This window comes from Macaca mulatta, chromosome 7 (assembly GCF_049350105.2).
Source record: "Macaca mulatta isolate MMU2019108-1 chromosome 7, T2T-MMU8v2.0, whole genome shotgun sequence".
NCBI lineage: Eukaryota > Metazoa > Chordata > Mammalia > Primates > Cercopithecidae > Macaca > Macaca mulatta.
Window position 1 is genome coordinate 126526240 of NC_133412.1, and position 18548 is coordinate 126544787.

Consider the following 18548-nt stretch of genomic DNA (forward strand, 5'->3'; position numbering starts at 1 on the left):
TTGAAGCTAGTAGAGATGGGTTCATGCATTTTTAAAAAAGAAGCTGTTCTTTTGTAATGTCAAAGTGCAAGGTGAAGCAGCAAGTGCTGATGCAAATGCTGCAGCATGTTATACAGAAGATCTGGCTAAGATAATCGATGAAGGTGGCTACACTAAACAACAGGTTTTCAATGTAGATGAAAATTTCATCTAGGACTTTCCTAGCTAGAGAGGAGAAATCAATGCCTGGGTTCAAAGTTTCAAAGGACAGATTGACTTTCATGTTAGGGGCTAATGCAGCTGCTGACTTTAAGTTGAAGCCAGTCCTCATTTACTATCCTGAAAATCCTGGGGCCTTTAAGAGTTATGCTAAGTCTGCTCTGTACTCTATAAATGGAACAACAAAGCCTAGATGGTCAGATATCTGTTTATAGCATCATTTACTGAAAAAAATTTCTTTCAAAATATTACTGCTCATTATCTATGTACCTAGTTACTCAAGAGGTCTAGTGCAGATATACAAGCCGGTGAATGTTGTTTTCATGCCTATCAACACAACATCCATTCTGTAGCTCATAGAGCAAGAAGTAATTTTAACTTTTAAGACTTATTACTTAAGAAATACATTTAATAAGGCAATAGCTGCCATAGATAGTGATTCCTCTGGGTGGATCTTGGCAAAATAAATGGAAAACCTTCTGGAAAGGAGTCACCAATCTAGATGCCATTAAGGACATTTGTGATTCATGGGAAGAGGTCAAAATATCAACAGAAGTTTGGAAGAAGTTGATTTCAGTCCTTATGGATGTCTTTGAAGGGTTCAAGACTTCAGTGGCAGATGCAACTTCAGATGTGTTAGAAATATCCAGAGAACTAGAATTAGAAGTTGAGCCCAAAGATGTGACTGAATTGCTGCAATCTTATGATAAAACTTTAAAAGATGAGGAGTTGCTTCTTGTAGTTGAGCAAATAAAGTGGTTTGTTGAGATGAAATCTACTCCTGGTAACGATGCTGTGAACATCATTGAAATGACAATAAAGGATTTAGAATATTACATAAACTTTGTTGGTAAAGTAGCAGCAGAGTTTGAGAGGATTGACTCCAGTTTTGAAAGATGTTCCACTGTGGGTAAAATGATATCAAATAGCATCAGACACTACAAGAAATCTTTTTGTAAAAGGAAGAGTCAATCGAAGTGGCAAACTTCACTGTTGTTTTATTTTCAGAAATTGCCACAGCCACCCCAACCTTCACCAACCACCACCCTAATCAGTCAGCAGACATCACTATTGAGGCAAGACCCTCCACCAGCAAAAAGATTACAACTTGCTGAAGGCTCAAATGATCATTAGTAATTTTTGGCAATGAAGTATTTTTTAGTTAAGGTACATACATTGTTTCATACACTTAAGTGCACACATGTTAAGGTATGTACACTTAAGTGCACACATTATACATACACTTAATAAGTGCACACATATTAAGTGTGCAATAGTATGACTAAAGAAACAATGTGTGCACCACTTTTCTATGTACTGGGAACCAAAAATAATTCATGTGACTGACTTTATTACAATATTCGCTTTATTGTGGTGGTCTGGAACCAAACTGACAATATCTGAGGTATGCTTGTGATGAATTATCACAATCAGATTTGTATTTTAGAAAGGCTCTTTGGAGGAGGGCCTAAAAAGAGGTGAGATTGGATTAGGAGGAAGACCAGTGGGGAGAAGCTCTAATGTAATAAAAGAGGAGGCAAGAAATGGTAAGTGCTTAAACTAAAGTAATATCAGTAAAGATGGGCTGGGGTGGGAGCAGAGTTGTAAAGTATTTGAGTTAGAATAGACGGGATTGGTGACCAGTTAGAAAGAGAAGTGGTGAAGAGGAGGGAACTGCTGAGGATAATTCCCACGTTTCTGCTTTGGGAGTTGGATAAGAATGGGGATACCAATCCCTGAGATGGGGTGTGCAGAAGGATGTTGGGGAAAAATGGTGAGCTTTGATTTGGACATTGTGTAAGAAGTGTTTGGGGGATGCCAGGTGGAGATGTTCCATTGACACTCCACAGTCTAAAAATCACATCCAGCTCAAGAAAGACGTCTTGGCTTGAGCTTGATTTGGAAACCATAAATATGTACAGATGGCCATAAATTCTGGAAACATAGATAATAATATTTTGTCAGGTATTTTAATACTGTATCAATAAATCATTTCTTATGTATTCACCTATGTTTCCAGACTTTGGAGCCATCATTTATAAATTGGCTGGAGCCAGATAGAATACAGATCAGCCAGACAGAATGTATAAAGTGTGAAGAGAAAGGGATTGGATATAGAGTCTTGGGAACAACATTATTTATGGAACAAAGGCAAGTGAGAAAAAGCAGTGGAGATGGGGTGGGTGGGGTGGGGTGAGATTTAAAATGCAGAGAAGGCTCAAGAGGACAGCAATACTTCCGCTGAGATGGAAGGGAAAGTGGTGAGGATGAATAAGGATGGGCGCATGTCAGCCAACTTTCCATCAACTCCTTCAAACTTGCCCCCCAGTGGCCAAAAAGATTACTTTCTCTAGAATTGTGGTTCCTAACCTTTGTTAAGGTAACAAGCTCTTTGAGAATCTGGTAGAAGCCATGGACCATCTTTCACACATGAATAGTGAGAATGGAATGCTGTGTAGCAGGGGTCAAAGACCCAAGCATCCTAGTTGAAGACTCTTGATATTTTGCAACCAGCTTCTTTCTGTAACTACTTCTACATACTCACAGGAAGATCTTAGTTTCCACTGCTTCATTTTCATCTGAGAAAGCGGAAGAAAAAGAATTTGTGTAGCAGCATAATGTCCATAACTTTGACTTTTCTTAACACTGTACCTGACTTTTTCGCCTCCTTCCACTTTTGAAATTACTTCTAGGTTTCTGTTTGACAACCGAGGGGATCTTCTAAGGCTCTTTAGCTCCCTGCTTTTGTTTATTTTTTAATCAACTGCTTTTCATTCAGTTTATTCTAATATTTATTGAGTGTGGACTATGTTTGATGCGCTTACTCATTCTCACAACGTAAAAATCCTCTCTTCATGGGGATTTATCCCTCCAACTTATGCCTCAAGCTTTGACATGGTACAACTACACAATTCCCAGAGCAGCCAATCATGTCCCTTGAGATACACGGTTCTCTTTCCTCTGACTCTTACAATTTGATTCTTCCATACCAATCTAGGTCTCATTCATTTTCAATTTCTCAGCCTGGAAGTCTGGAATTTCTTCAATCTTCAATAATATCTGAAGTGAAAACAAAACAAATCATGAATCCTTAATTATAACTCTGCCAAAAATCCCACAATTTTGTTATGTTTAAAAGCAGTATTTTATTCTGTGAACCTATCAGTTGATCTTTATTTTCTCTTGTGTCTTTAGCGATTCCCCTTTTAGTAGTGGTGGTGTTCTGTGTTCTATTTTTTTGTGTGTGTTGTTTCTCTTCCTCTTCCTTTCTTCCTTTTTGCACATTGTATTTGATGTTCTTCTATGCCATTATTCTGTACTGCTGGATCTCAAATTGCTCTTCTTATGTTGCTTTTGTATAAAAATATTTTATGTGTGGACTATCCCCAATAGATGTCAATCTTTCTATTCTTTTGCACATAGCTCACATGTTCATTATTTAATGTCATGCATTGGAATTCTCTAGTCAGTATCTAGAATTTCTTTTTTATCCAACTGTTCTTCAATACCAGCTGGTTAAGCGTGGAAAATTTTATACGGAAAAATTAAAAATGTCAGTGACATCTGGCTGCAGACCTACTTGTCATGTACAAGTTTTACAAGTTTTTACAATGTTTACAAGTTTTATGTCACAAGTAAATTTCTCTTCCCATTGGTTCTATTATTCTCACTCTTGAGTATGGCGAAGTTGAGGTCAGAATCACACTCTGGACCTTCTAAACCAAACAGATATCCTGGCAGAAAGCACACACGTTATTGAGGTCCTATTCAGCACATTATGGGATTGATATTCTGAAGAGGGGCGGCCTTGGAAAAGGTGATCAATAGTCAAGAGTCTCATTCCATCATTTTGTTCAGCTTTTGGTTTTTCACTAAAACATATTCTTCATAGGGTATTTATCATAATAGACATATGTTTTTAATGTATCAATCAGGAGGATGTGTGGTCTTGTTTGTTCTTGATTAAAAAGCCTATGTCAAAAAAATTATTTCAAAGTTGCAGTAATAATTGGAGCAATAAGATGGTAAGGGGTAATTAAAGGATGCAGCTTTCTTTTAGAAACAAAAACAAATCTGGTGACCACATGTATTCTTCTTTTCTTCCTTAATGAATATGATGAAACATGTTATAGTGAGATTATGGACATTAGAGATACACCAACTACATGTTAACGTGTCAGATTTGAGCCCAGGTTCCCACATCAACTATACTCAGGAATTTGTACCTCCTAACGTTGTAAACTGACTGATGTGTACATTTCGTACCATTTTGTGTCATGGTGAGGCCTGGATGTAGTGGTATTGCTAGTTCCCATATCATCCCTTCTCCCCACCCACCACACACACACAAACATTGTAGATGAGAAGTATATCGCTTACCCTTCCCATTTTGAACTCTTGGACTACAAACCATAAATTACCCAGGTATTGCTGTGGAACTGTGTGTAAGGAAGACTGTGCTTACAGCACCATGCATAGTGGTTCAGGCTATGGACACCTGTGGGATGTGTGAAATGTGCACGTGTCACCACTCCTGCCTCCCTCCTCCACTCCTGCCTCCCTCCTCCACTCCTGCCTCCCTCCCCCACTCCTGCCTCCCTCCCCCACTCCTGCCTCCCTCCCCCACTCCTGCCTCCCTCCCCCACTCCTGCCTCCCTCCCCCACTCCTGCCTCCCTCCCCCACTCCTGCCTCCCTCCCCCACTCCTGCCTCCCTCCCCCACTCCTGCCTCCCTCCCCCACTCCTGCCTCCCTCCCCCACTCCTGCCTCCCTCCCCCACTCCTGCCTCCCTCCCCCACTCCTGCCTCCCTCCCCCACTCCTGCCTCCCTCCCCCACTCCTGCCTCCCTCCCCCACTCCTGCCTCCCTCCCCCACAGCAGACATCAACAATAAACTAGGACTGTGATCTCAGATGCAACCTCAGAACCCTTCTCGAGACAGCACTCTTGACCTTCATATTTGTCGATCAGAATGGGCAGAAGATAAAAAGCAACTGCCACCTCAGACTCTCGAGTTAAAATATGTAACAGCTGTTAATGAAGCATCACCTAGTGCGTATGTTTTGCAGCTCTTAGAGTCACTATGCGGAACTCATTCAGTTGCAAGAGCTCCATTAGTATGTTGGCAGAGTCTGTCACAGAAATGCTTTTCAAGGGCATTATTTGAAGTATAATATGATATTGCCTCCCTTAAATATTTTTCAGGCTTTGCCAACTTAGAGGATAACTTTGTCAAATCTTGTAAGTTTTTGTTTCTCATTATTGATTTTTTTTTCCACAAATAGTCATTAAACATTCATTTGTTAAAGGCTTGGCACATTCCATTTTTCTACCAAATTTATATTATACCCAAACTATGTTTCAGCAATTTAGAATTAAATTAATATAGTAGCTCCTGTTTATCAATATGGCAGACAGGCTGATGGAGGACAAGGGATGATTTACACCCGACTGTGAGGCTGTGTGTGTGTCTGTACACATGTGTGTGTATATACATCTTGCATAAACCTGTGGGCTCTTCCCTGTATTTATTTCACACTGGAGAATTCCTGATAAAATAATCCTTTAAATATCTTGACATGTGGTTTAAATCATCAAAGAGAAAAAAAATGTGTAAAAGCACAGAGGGGACCCAAAAACACGTACATCTTACCAGTTAACTCCCTTTGTAGTCAAGGTAAATCATGAGAGCCAGTCATTTTGAGTCAAATCCGAACCTAAATATCTATTTTAAAGTATCTTGGTAGTTCGAATTATGATAGGTGCTTCAATTAAGGGTAACATGGTAAGAGCATTATACTTGTGTGCTTAGAATATTTTCTGACAAAAGATCAAAACTGTTTTGAATGTGTGTGTTGTTGCTATGGGATTTGTTTGTCCTAAGGGTTGATAAACAGGAATAAGTAGGGCCAATCATTTCAGATGCTTACTGTGTGACATTCCAGGGGTGTGGCATCACACAAAATAATACGAATTAAATGGCAATTAAATCCAAAGTTCAGGAGTTTGTGACCAAAAAAGATGTTGGTACTTTTAGTGTTTTTGTAGTGTGAACATGAAACCACTCAATGTCAGACCTGGTGGGGCCTCAGAGGTTATCTGCTAACCTCCTCATTTTACAGATATGCACACCAAGCATCAGAGAGGGTGGAGGAGTTGCTTATGGTCACCCAGTTTGTCCAGGGTTGTTACTGGAATTCATATTTTTTGGTTTATAGCTCTATGTCTTTACGCATTTACTTATTCTTGGTGCTTCCTCCATCCCTTTAAAAGCCTCACACTTGAGAAATTTATAGTCACTGAAAACTTGTACCTGTGTTGATGAAGATCATTCCTGGCTATCAAGAAGGGCTAAGAGGTGGTGAAGAAACTTGTATCTGTTCCCTCCCTGGTTCTGGTGAGCTAGCTTATAGGGGCAGGGAATGGAGGGCCCCTTTACCAAGGTTGGAGCAAAGGAGGTTGGAGAAACCACATCACTTCTTTTTTCTCTGAAGTTTTCACTGCTTACTTGGAGTTGAGTCATGGAATGACCACTCTTCTTATGTCATCTAACATGGTTGATAAATGTTGTCATTTTCTTTTTATGTGTGTTGTCCTGTTTATGCAGCATAGCAGGGATGACCATTGCAGAGCCAAAAGACTGGCATGCAGGAACCATGAGCCCTCCCCTGGCATCCCCAGGATAGGTTGACGGACTCAGGGGTCTGGTAGGCTGGCCAGGGCAAATCCAGGGAGATGATGTTTTGGTGCGTTTATTGTGATAATGTTTCCTCCTGCCTATTTCCTCCTTGTTTGTCTGGCAAACTGCTGTTCATCCTTCAATACTGAGCACTTGGTGGGAATATAAATTAGTACAACCTCTATGGAAAACAGTATGGAGATTTCTTAAAGAACTAAAAGTAGATTACTACTTGATATAGCAATCCCACTACTGAGTATCTACCCAAAGTAAAAGGAGTCATTGCATAAAAAAACCCGTATGTGTATGTTTATTGCAGCGCAACTCACAATTGCAAAGATATGGAACCAACCAAAGTACCCATCAATGGACGAGCAAATGAAGAAAATGTGGTATATATACACCAAGGAATACTACTCAGCCATAAAAAAGAATGAACTGACGTCTTTTGCAGCAACTTGGATGGAGCTGGAGGCCATTTTTCTCAGCAAGTAAGTCAGGAATGGAAAACAAAATACTGTATATTCTCACTTATTAATAGGAGCTAAGCTATCGGTACACAAAGGCATGCAGAATGGTATAATGGACATTGGAGACTCAGAAGGCAGGGGTGGGTGGGGGTGAGTGACAAAAATCTACATACTGGTTATAATGTATACTACTTGGGTGACGTGTTCACTAAAATCTCAGACTTCACCAATATACAATTGATTCATGTAACAGAAAACCACTTGTACCACAAAAGCTATTGAAATAAATTTTAGTTTTTAAAGAAAGTCTGAGTACTAACACCTCCTCTTTTTTTCAATCCTTCCCGAGACTACCTTCCTCCCTTATCTCTCCCATGTGTTCCCAGAGAGATATATTTGAAATGAGGTATTTGGGCTGGATCGTTTCTGAGATCACTTCCGGTTTTTAAACGTTTCCTGGTTCTCTAGCAATGCCTGCCCCCAGTGATTAAGCCCTCCAGCTGGTGACCAGCCTGGCACTGGTTTGAATCAGGATTGGGAGGAATTTGTTTTCTCAAGGCATGTCTGCTGGCGGGTGGGTTGCTTGAAGATGCTGGTCCCACACACCCAGAACGCTGCCTGTCGAACGGCTCCACAGCTGGCCCAGGAGAACTGCAGTCGCTGTCTCCAACAGCTGTGCTCCTTCTTTGCCTTCTATAAACAGATGACCGATTGGGTTGGTAACTTCAGAGGCATTCTTCTTTCCCCTCTCCCCTTTTCTTTCCATGAGATGTGTACTAACTGTATGTGCTGCAAAATCTGGGAGCCACCCCTTCAACATTTTTCTTCTCTAGAAGGGCAAGTTTCTTAGGTCTCCAGTGTTTGGATCCCTCACCCCCTCATCATTCCCACCCTCCCCCACAACATCACTCTCTCTCTCTCTCTCTGAGGCATCTATAGTCATCTTTATAGTATAAATATTAGCTGGAGAATAGCTGAGTCATCTCCAGTTTAATTATACGTGATCCACTGGCTGAAATCTACCTTTATCACATTCTATACACCTTTCTGCTTCATTTTTTCTTCTTGGTACTTCTGTTAAACTGACCATGGCCTGTATTTTGTATATATCGGCTCTTCACTCTCCACCATGAAGAGAATGTAAACTCCAGGGGACTGGAAAGCATTTTGTTTGCTATTGTATCTTCAGAGCCTAGAAGCGTACCTGGTACATGGTAGATTTCAACAAAAGATGTCAAATGAATGGATTATCAGTTTCCAGGAGCGAATTGTCTTGGACCCGCCACTACATTCCTCTGTGCCTCAGCCAAGGTTGGGCGTGGGAAGGGAAGTGTGGCAAAAAGAGGCAAAAACTCCAGATAAACTGAGGAATAGGGTTGACACAGAAGAATTTTGTTTCTTACTTCCTTTTTGGAATTCAGTGAGATGGTCTTGCTGAGACTTTCAACTCAGTACAGCCATCTGCAGCTAGAAAAATGGCTGCTTGGGGGTTTTATGAAGAAACTTGATGAGACAGGGCCCCTTAGTTTTCTGTGTCTTACAGTATGGAAATGACATGAAAGGGACCTCCATGTTCTTTCCTGTCTTGGTGAGACACAAAAGTCTTGAGAACCGAAGAGCCAGGATTAGGAGATTGTAAATAGCAGAGATTTCCACTTGGAGTCTGAGATAGGGACCAAGGGCTTCAGTAAAGGGCATCATGGTTATGTCTCAAGAACCATTAAAGGCCAACTGTACCTCCAGTCCCAAGATGAGCCACTCCATTTCAGCCCTTGAAGTCCTTCCTTCCAGTTCTCTACATAGCCATGCAACTTCTCCTTCACAGACACATCTTGAGAAAGAATAAAGAAAGATATCCCAAGAAGAAATAATCAGCCTTGCTCCAGATTTCTAACTTTGAATTGACTGAATATTTAACCTATGTAAGACAGAATGAGACCAAGAAGGGGCTGAGATAGCTTTCATTGGCATATACGATATTTTTTTCTTTTCCCATCATTGGCATATGGGCAAGATAAGATCTGCTGTAGCTAATGTGTTTAAAAAGCATGTCCAATAACATCTTTTTAAAAGCATATCTAAGCACAGGTTAAACTTAAGCTATCCCTCCTCCTTCCCTGCCATCATCAGCTCCAAATGGTGTTTTAGGAAAAGATTCAATGAGTAGAAAACAGGATCAACATGCCTAGACCTGCAAATTGCATAGGAAGACCGTTTCAGTCTTGGAAACTTAAATATCGCTCTTAGCCCCCAGCAAAGAGCAGGGTCTCTTTCTGTCTTTGAGTGTCAGGGGCGTCTAGCACTATCCCTAGGGACCATTGCCTGGGGACTCCTTTTTCTGGACCCTCTTTGGTGCACACCCTGTAGATTTGAGCCTTCAGAGCAGAGGGTCTAGCTTATCCTATGAACCCTTAGCCTCTCCAGCAAACTCAGGGACACAGAGAAAATGCACTTCTCTGGGTATACTTCCATTCTGTTTGGTTATTAATGTATCATCGTGATAACCTTATTATCCTAACACCCAAAGCCAAAATTATTCTTGGTTGCTTTGTGTAGGAGAACATTTGCTAAACTCTCAGGGGTAAACACTGAGAAGTGTGGGTTAACTGTAGAAAGGGCAAGCAGAGAGATAGATGGCTGGCTCTGCTCTTGAACTGAATAGGGCTGTGGGTTGAGGAGATGGGGTGAGAGGTGGGGGAAAGGTAAGCAGCTCTGTGGAGTGATGCAGGACTTTGAAGAACAATGATGTACATTTTATGTTTATGGATTGAAACACACCCACACAAAGCTTTTTGTCACCATTTCTGCTTTTGCTTGTTTGGTATGGAAATAATGAAAGGTAGCTGATTTCCCTTTCTGGATTGGAAGATGAGAAGATGATCCAAAACCAGAAGGAGTTCTTCAGGTGACTGTGAGAACATAAGAAACTCAGGAATTCACGGAAATCTGGACGTTTCTTCAAATGGTGGAATAGCGGTTTCAAGATAATTGTATCTAGATTGTAGACTGACATCTGGATTACATTAATTGAAAGTCATGGCCAAACTTAATATCTTTCCATCCTCTCTCTTTGCATCTCAGTGAGCTCTTGTTTCTGAGGCATTTTAAGTTTTCATTCCTTAGGTGAAGCTGTTTTCTGTTCTCTTCAGAAAACATGGAGGAGAGCAGAAGGGCCCATATTCTCTATTTGGGTTTCTCCTTTCCAGGGTGGAGCCACTGACCAGTTCAAAGAACGCTGCATGAGAAACAGAAAATTCTCAACACAGGTCCATATCAAAATGATATTTTATTGATTTGGCAGTGAAGATATTATGTGTGCAAATATTGAAAGAATTCTTAAATGGAAGAGACTGAGAAGTACGATTTTTAAATCTGGCTATCCTTGCCTCATTCAATATAGGTCTGCTGCACACCCACATCAGTGTCTGGGCACCCAGATTGCTGCAGATTTCATTTTCTCTGCAACAAAATATCATTGTTCTTTTCCCTGTGAAGTCAGTATCTTGCATTCCACAAACCTTCCACTATGTCACGCTGCATCCAGTGGCCTTTAGCATCACTGTGCTATAGTAGTTTTATATGTAGAAACAAATAAAATTTAGATCCTTTAGGAATAAAAAAATTTTTTTTACTCATATGGTGGAATAGGCATGGGGTAGAGGCCTGCCTCAGGCTTGCTGGATCTAAGGGCTCCTATCACACTGTTACGGCCAATCTTGCTTTATATCTCTTGGTAACTTGATCGTCAGGTGATGAACAAGAGGGCTACTCAAAGGCAGACTCACATTGTATCTGTGTAGAAAGTCTAGGGTGAGAAGAAAGTCTTTTTTGATAGGTTTTGCAGATCAATCTCAGGGAGGAATATGATCAGCTTTGTTTGCAATGATTATTTCCCATGGCTGAGCCCATCACTGTGGCCAGGTCATGGAAGAGTCTGATTGGCTAGGGCTGGATCACGTGCCTGGTCCTGTGGTCAATAAGGATGGGCCAGCCTCACCGGAACCAGGAGAAATCAGTTCCCCATAACAAAAATAGATTCTGGTGGCAAAGCGGGAAGGGAGTGCAATAGGTATAACCAGCAGATACCTACTTCCTACAGAAGAGTTAGAACTCAGAGAGGTCCTGTGTTTTGACAGGCTGGGAGATGAGACCCAATTTACTCTAGGGGAGAGGAAGCCTGTACTGTGTGTTGCAAGGGAAAGCCGTTATAGATACAACAACATAGTCTCTGACTACAGGAATTTTATGGTACAGATACATAATTATATAAGGAGGTGACTGCTATTAAAAGAACCAGTCGGAAGAAATATACATTTAAAACATAAAGATAGAATTTACATGAGTTAAGAAAATGTTAAGAATAGCTGAGGTGAAAGAATTGGGGTTAGATTGTTTATACTTAGAGTTCATATGAGCATGCACGTTAAAAATCCTGTCAAAATATTCTTTCTCATTTGCTTACATATTTATCTTCATGTTTCATCACTGTCTATGACTTGCCTATTGTCTATTGATAGGTAACACACACATTCTGTCACACACTCACACACTCATACACTCACACTCTTCTGCTTGGTGGAGTTATTTAGGAGCCTGCTCACAGATCTGTAAATCAGACAGTTGGCCCAGCTGGTTTAGAGTATGATATAAATTAATCCTCCACTAAAATGTATTAGATACTTATGCTGGTACACACAGGTGCCAGTGGAAAGCTGTCTTCCCAGGAGCTGTGAAATTGCAACAAAAAGTCAAGGAAAGAGAAGATGAGACACACAGGCACCTTATTAGTTAAATGTAGCTCGGGCCTTCCGGCTTCATAAATGAATTTCTCGTGGGCAGATAGAGAAGATCAGTCATTTAAACAACCAAAGCAGATAGCACAAGCAAAATCACTTACCCACCTTCAGAAATCTGAGGCATGGAGCCTACCTGCTTTGTTTTTGATTTCCAAGAGATACTAGTTTAAATGTTCAAATTTTATTTGCCTAGCATCCCAGAAGAAGGTAGCACAAAATGCAGTTTCCACTACAATGCTTTCCTGTGGAATTTTAATGGTGAAATGTATCATAAATACAACTGTTTAAAGTGTATGTATAATTTAAACAGTGTTATATCCAACACCTAGCTTAAGACATAAAATATTACTAGTAATGAGACACATATTTTGTGCCCCTCACCAAAAACATCTTCCACTCTCTCCACCAAGAGGTAATCATGGTTCTCAACTTTGTGTTAGTCATTCTCTTGCTTCTCTTCAGAGTTTTATTGCCTATTTATCATCCCTAAGCAGTATATCATTTAATTTTACCTATTTATGACTTTTAAATATGCAAGATAATATTGAATATATTCCTCTGAGACTTGCTTATTCTGCTTGACATTGATTTGAGATGTATTTATGTTGATGCGGGTAGCTATGGCTTATTCATTTTTCACTACTGTATAGTAGTCCATTGTCTGAATATGCAACAATATATTTATCTCTTCTATTGCTGAACATTCTACCAGTTGAGACTATGTTGCTGTGAACACTCTTATCTCCTGATACATGTGTTCAATCATTTTTCTTGTAGTTGTTGAGTCATGTTAATTGTGTTTACTTTCCTTTAAAATAAAGACAGGCATTCTCAGAGTTAACCATTCTAAATCAATTTTCCCAGGTCCACAATGGGCTTTTTTATGTCTGCTTATATTTTCTCTTCTTTTCATAAAGTGTTGTTTTTCTTCTTCAGGGACTCCAGTTTTCCTGGCTCTTCCTTGCCAGTCTTCTATTTCAACCATTTTCTCTCTGACCCATTTTTACTTCTTTATTATCTGATTTTTATGATCTGTTTTCCTGCCTTTCTGCATTTGAAAATACTTTCCTTTGGGCAGCTTGTAATTTATTCTTCATTTCTGATGAGTTTTTTTTATTTTCAACTTTTTTCTTGCATTAAATTAAATCTTGTCTCTTTCTTCCTCTTTTTGTACAATTTCCATTCACAGTTTTTGAATTTCTAATGTTATGTGTTTTTTAATACTCCAAATAAATGTTTGAGGGTATTTAGTTTTATTTGGAGTGTTGTGTTACAATTTTCTTCAGATTTGGAGTTTTTTGGGAATATTTATCAGGTGAAATATGTTTATTTGCATTTTAAAAAAATTTTAGTGGCTTTGAATAGAGGTGTTCTGATTTCTACTAATTTTAGGTATTTTATAAAGGTTCCTGGTTTAAAATCATTCTCTTCTGACAGTATAGTAAAATGCAGTTTTTTAATGAATGGCATCTTTGTGGTGGTTGGGAACTGGAGCTGTTGGCATATCTTCTGATTCTCTTTTATTTGTGCAGAATCACTACTTTTCCCCTCTTACGTCTTTTCTTTCACCTCCACATCTCAGAATGATACTTCCCTCTCTTGATTTATCTTTTTAATCTTCCAGAAGTTTTTTTGTCTTCAAGACTGCCATGTCCAGTTTTACTAAATCCCCTGTAACTAGCGCTGTGATCTACAAAGTTTCAGACTTGTCTTTATCATTTTAGTTCTTAGTATTTGATAGGGTTTGGTTCTGTATCCCCACCCAAACCTCATCTTGAATTGTAATCTGAATTGATATCCCCACATGTTGGGAAAGGGGATTAGATCATAAGGGTGGATCCCCCATGCTCTTCTCATGATGGTGAGTGAGTTCTCAGGAGATCTGACGGTTTTATAAGGGGGTTTCCCTGATTTTGCTCTGAACTTCTCTCTCCTGCCACCATGTGAAGAAGGATGTGTTTGTTTCCCCTCTGCCATGATTGTAAGTTTCCTGAGGCTTCCCTAGCCATGCAGAACTGAGTCAATTAACCTCTTTCCTTTATAAATTACCCAGTTTGGGGTATTTCTTCATAGCAGCATGAGAATGGACTAACACAGTAAATTAGTACTGTAGAGAGTGGGGTGCTGCTATAAAGACACCCAAAAATGTGGAAGCAACTTTGGAACTGGGTAACAGGCAGAGACTGTGGAACACTTTGGAGGACTCAGAAGAAGACAGGAAAATGTGGGAAAGTTTGGAACTTCCTAGAGACTTGGATAGCTCAGATGACAGGAAGATGTAGAAAGTTTGGAACTTCCTACAGATGTGTTGAATGGCTTTGACTAAAATGCTGATAGTGATACGGACAATGAAGTCCAGGCTGAGGTGGTCTCAGATGGAGATGAGAAACTTGTTGGGAACTGGAATAAAGGTGATTCTGGCTATGCTTTAGCAAAGAGACTGGCAGCATTTTGCCCCTGGCTTAGAGATGTGTAGAACTTTGAGCTTGAGAGAGACAATTTAGGATATCTGGTGGAAAAAATTTCTAAGCAACACAGTGTTCAAGAGGAAGCAGAGCGTATAAGCTTGGAAAATTTGCAGCCCGATGATGTGATAGAAGAGAAAAACCCATTTTCTGGGGAGAAATTCAAGCCAGCTGCAGACATTTGCATAAGTAACAAGAAGCCAAATGTTAATTACCAAGGCAATGAGGAAAATGTCTCCAGGGCATGTCATGACAGCCCCTCCCATCACAGGCCTGGAGGCCTAGGAGGGAAAAATGGTTTCATGGGCCAGGTCCAGTGTCCCCCTGCTGAGTGCAGCCTTGGAACTTGGTGCCCTGCCTCCCAGCTACTCCAGCTGTGGCTAAAAGCAGCCAAGCTACAGATTAGGCTGTGGCTTCAGAGGGTGCAAGCCCCAAGCCTTGGCAGCTTCCACATGGTATTGGTCCTGCAGGTGTTTAGAAGATAAGAATTGAGGTTTGGGAACCTCCACCTGGATTTCACATGATGTATGGAAATGCCTGGATGTCCAAGTACAAGTCTGCTGCAGGGGCAGCACCCTCATAGACAACCTCTGCTAGGGCAATGCAGAAGGGAAATATGGGATTAGAGCCCCCACAGAGTCCACACTGGGCCATTGCCTAGTGGAGCTGTCAGAAGAGGCCACTATCCTCCAGACTCCAGAATGGTAGATTCACCAACAGCTTGCACCACACACCTGGAAAAGTTGCAGACACTCAATAGCAACCCATGGAAGCAGCTGGAAGGGGAACTGTACCCTGCAAAGCTACGGGACTGGAGCTGCTGAAGGCTATGGGAGCCTACCTCTTGCATCAGCATGACCTGGATGTGAGACATGGAGTCAAAGGAAATTATTTCAGAGCTTTAAGACTTAATTACTACCTCGTTGGATTTTAGACTTGCATGGGGCTGGTAGCCCCTTTGTTTTGGCCAATTTCTCCCATTTGGAATGGGTGTAGTTACCCAATGCCTGTACCCCCATTGTATCTATTAATAGGAAATAACTAACCTGCTTTTGATTTTACAGGATCATAGGTGGGAAGGGACTTGCCTTTTCTCAGATGAGGCTATGGACTTGGACTTTTGGGTTAATGCTGAAATGAGTTAAGACTTTGGGGAACTGTTGAGAAGGCATAATTGTGTTTTGAAATGTGAGAAAGACAAGATTTGGAAGGGATTAAGGGCAGAATGATATGGTCTGGCTCTGTGTCCACACCCAAATCTCATCTTGACTTGTAATCTGAATTGTAATCCCCATGTGTTGGGGGAGGGACCTCATGGGAGGTGATTAGATCATGGTGGCAGTTCTCCCATGCTGTTCTTGTGATAGTGAGTGAGTTCTCATGAGATCTGATGGTTTTATCAGGGGATTTTCCTCCCCTTGCTCTACACTTCTCTCTCCTGCCGCTATGTGAAGAAGTATGTGTTTGCTTCCTCTTCTGCAATGATTGTAAGTTTCCTGAGGCCTCCCCAGCCATGTGAAAATGTGAGTAAATTAAACCTGTTTTCTTTCTAAATTACCCAGTCTTGGTTATTTCTTCATAGTAGTGTGAGCACAGACTAATACAGCACCGGACCTTCTCTTTTGGGGAGTGATTTTGCCTGTGACTTACCTATGATCTCCACTTGTCTTTTCTCTTTTCCATGGAGTAATCTTAGGACTGCCCTCCCACTATTCCTTACATCAATTGTCTTGTAGTGGCAGCAGGAAATCTAATAATAGCTCTGTTGGAATATAGTATTTTTAAGTTTGGAGTATTCTGTCTTCTGGGTCATGTATGGTTTATTCTTTTTGATCTTGTGATTTTTGTGAGAAGGGATGCACGAATTTACATTTAAGCATTGCCATTATTCTAGTACCTATCAGAATTCCTGTGTATATCTTATGGTGAAGGAAAGTTCTTATACATACAATAACAATGCCCGTATAGAAAATTGGGCAAAGTCAAGTTGCAAAGGAAAAAAAACCCAGTAATCAATAGATATATAATAAATGTTCAATCTCACTAATAATTAAAACACAAATAAAAACCATACCAATTTCTCACTCTCAGAATGAAAACTATTTATTTTAAAAAATATCTAAACCAGGCATGTTGGTGCATTCCTGCAGTTTCAGCTATGCAGGAGTTGCAATCCCAGTCTCTGATAAAACAGACTTTCAACCAACAAAGATAAAAAGACACAAAGGACATTACGTAATGGTAAAGGGATCAATTAAACAAGAAGAGCTGACTATCCTATATATGCACCCAATACAGAAGCATCCAGATTCATAAAGCAAGTCCTTGGAGACCTACAAAGAGACTTAGACTCCCACACAATAATAATGGGAGACGTTAACACCCCACTGTCAATATTAGACAGATCAACAAGACAGAAGGTTAACAAGGATATCCAGGACCTGAACTCAGCTCTGCAACAAGCAGACCTAATAGACATCTACAGAACTCTCCACCCCAAATCAATAGAATATACATTCTTCTCAGCACATCACACTTATTCTAAAATTGACCACATAATTGGAAGTAAAGCACTCCTCAGCAAATGTAAAAGAACACAAATCACAACAAACTGTCTCTCAGACCACAGTGCAATCAAATTAGAATTCAGGACTAAGAAACTCACTCAAAACCGCACAACTACATGGAAACTGAACAACTTGCTCCTGAATGACTACTGGGTAAATAACGAAATGAAGGCAGAAATAAAGATGCTCTTTGAAACCAATGAGAACAAAGATACAATGTACTAGAATCTCTGGGACACATTTAAAGCACTGTGTAGAGGGAAATGTATAGCACTAACTGCCCACAAGAGAAAGCAGGAAAGATCTAAAATGGACACCCTAACATCACAAAAGAACTAGAGAAGCAAGAGCAAATAAATTCAAAAGCTAGCAGAAGGCAAGAAATAACTAAGATCAGAGCAGAAGTGAAAGAGAGAGAGACACAAGCTTTTCAAAAAATCAATAAATTCAGGAGTTAGTTTTTTTAAAAGATCAACAAAATCGATAGACTGCTAGCAAGACTAATAAAGAATAAACGAGAGAATAATCAAATACATGCAAGAAAAAATGATTAAGGGAGTATCACCACTGATACCACAGAAATGCAAACTACCATCAGAGAATACTATAAACACTTCTATGTAAATGAACTAGAAAATCTAGAAGAAATGGATAAATTCCTGGACACATACACACTCCCAAGACTAAACCCAGAAGAAGTTGAATCTCTGAATAGACCAATAACAGGCTCTGAAATTGAGGCAGTAATTAATAGCCTACCAACCAAAAAAAGTCCAGGACCAGATGGATTCACAGCTGAATTCTACCAGAGGTACAAAGAGGAGCTGGTACCATTCCTCCTGAAACTATTCCAATCAATAGAAAAAGAGGGAATCCTCCCTAACTCATTTTATGAGGCCAACATCATCCTGATACCAAAGCCTGGCAGAGACACAACAAAAAAAGAGAATTTTAGACCAATATCCCTGATGAACATCAATTGGAAAACCCTCAATAAAATACTGGCAAGTCGAGTCCAGCAGAAGGTCAAAAAGCTTATCCACCACCATCAAGTTGACTTCATCCCTGGGATGCAAGTCTGGTTCAACATATGCAAATCAATCAACGTAATCCATCACATAAACAGAATCAATGACAAAAACCACTTGATTATCTTGATAGAAGCAGAAAAGGCTTTTGACAAAATCAACAGCCCTTCATGCTAAAAACTCTCAATAAACTAGGTATTGATGGAATGTATCTCAAAATAATAAGAGCTATTTATCACAAACCCACAGCCAATATCATACTAAATGGGCAAAAACTGGAAGCATTCCTTTTGAAAACTGGCACAAGACAGGGATGCCCTCTCTCACCACTCCTATTCAATATAATG

The 18548-nt window shown here is 40.2% G+C and overlaps 1 long non-coding RNA gene across 1 annotated transcript in view; it reads left to right on the forward strand.

Moving 5' to 3' along the window:
- The window catches only part of LOC114679563 (uncharacterized), a 51558-nt gene extending 44094 nt beyond the window's left edge, over positions 1-7464 (forward strand). The window contains exon 3 of the long non-coding RNA XR_003731586.2: positions 7195-7464. This is a non-coding gene — a long non-coding RNA (uncharacterized LOC114679563). The remainder of the gene's footprint in view (positions 1-7194) is intronic.
- Positions 7465-18548: the final 11084 nt, after the last annotated feature.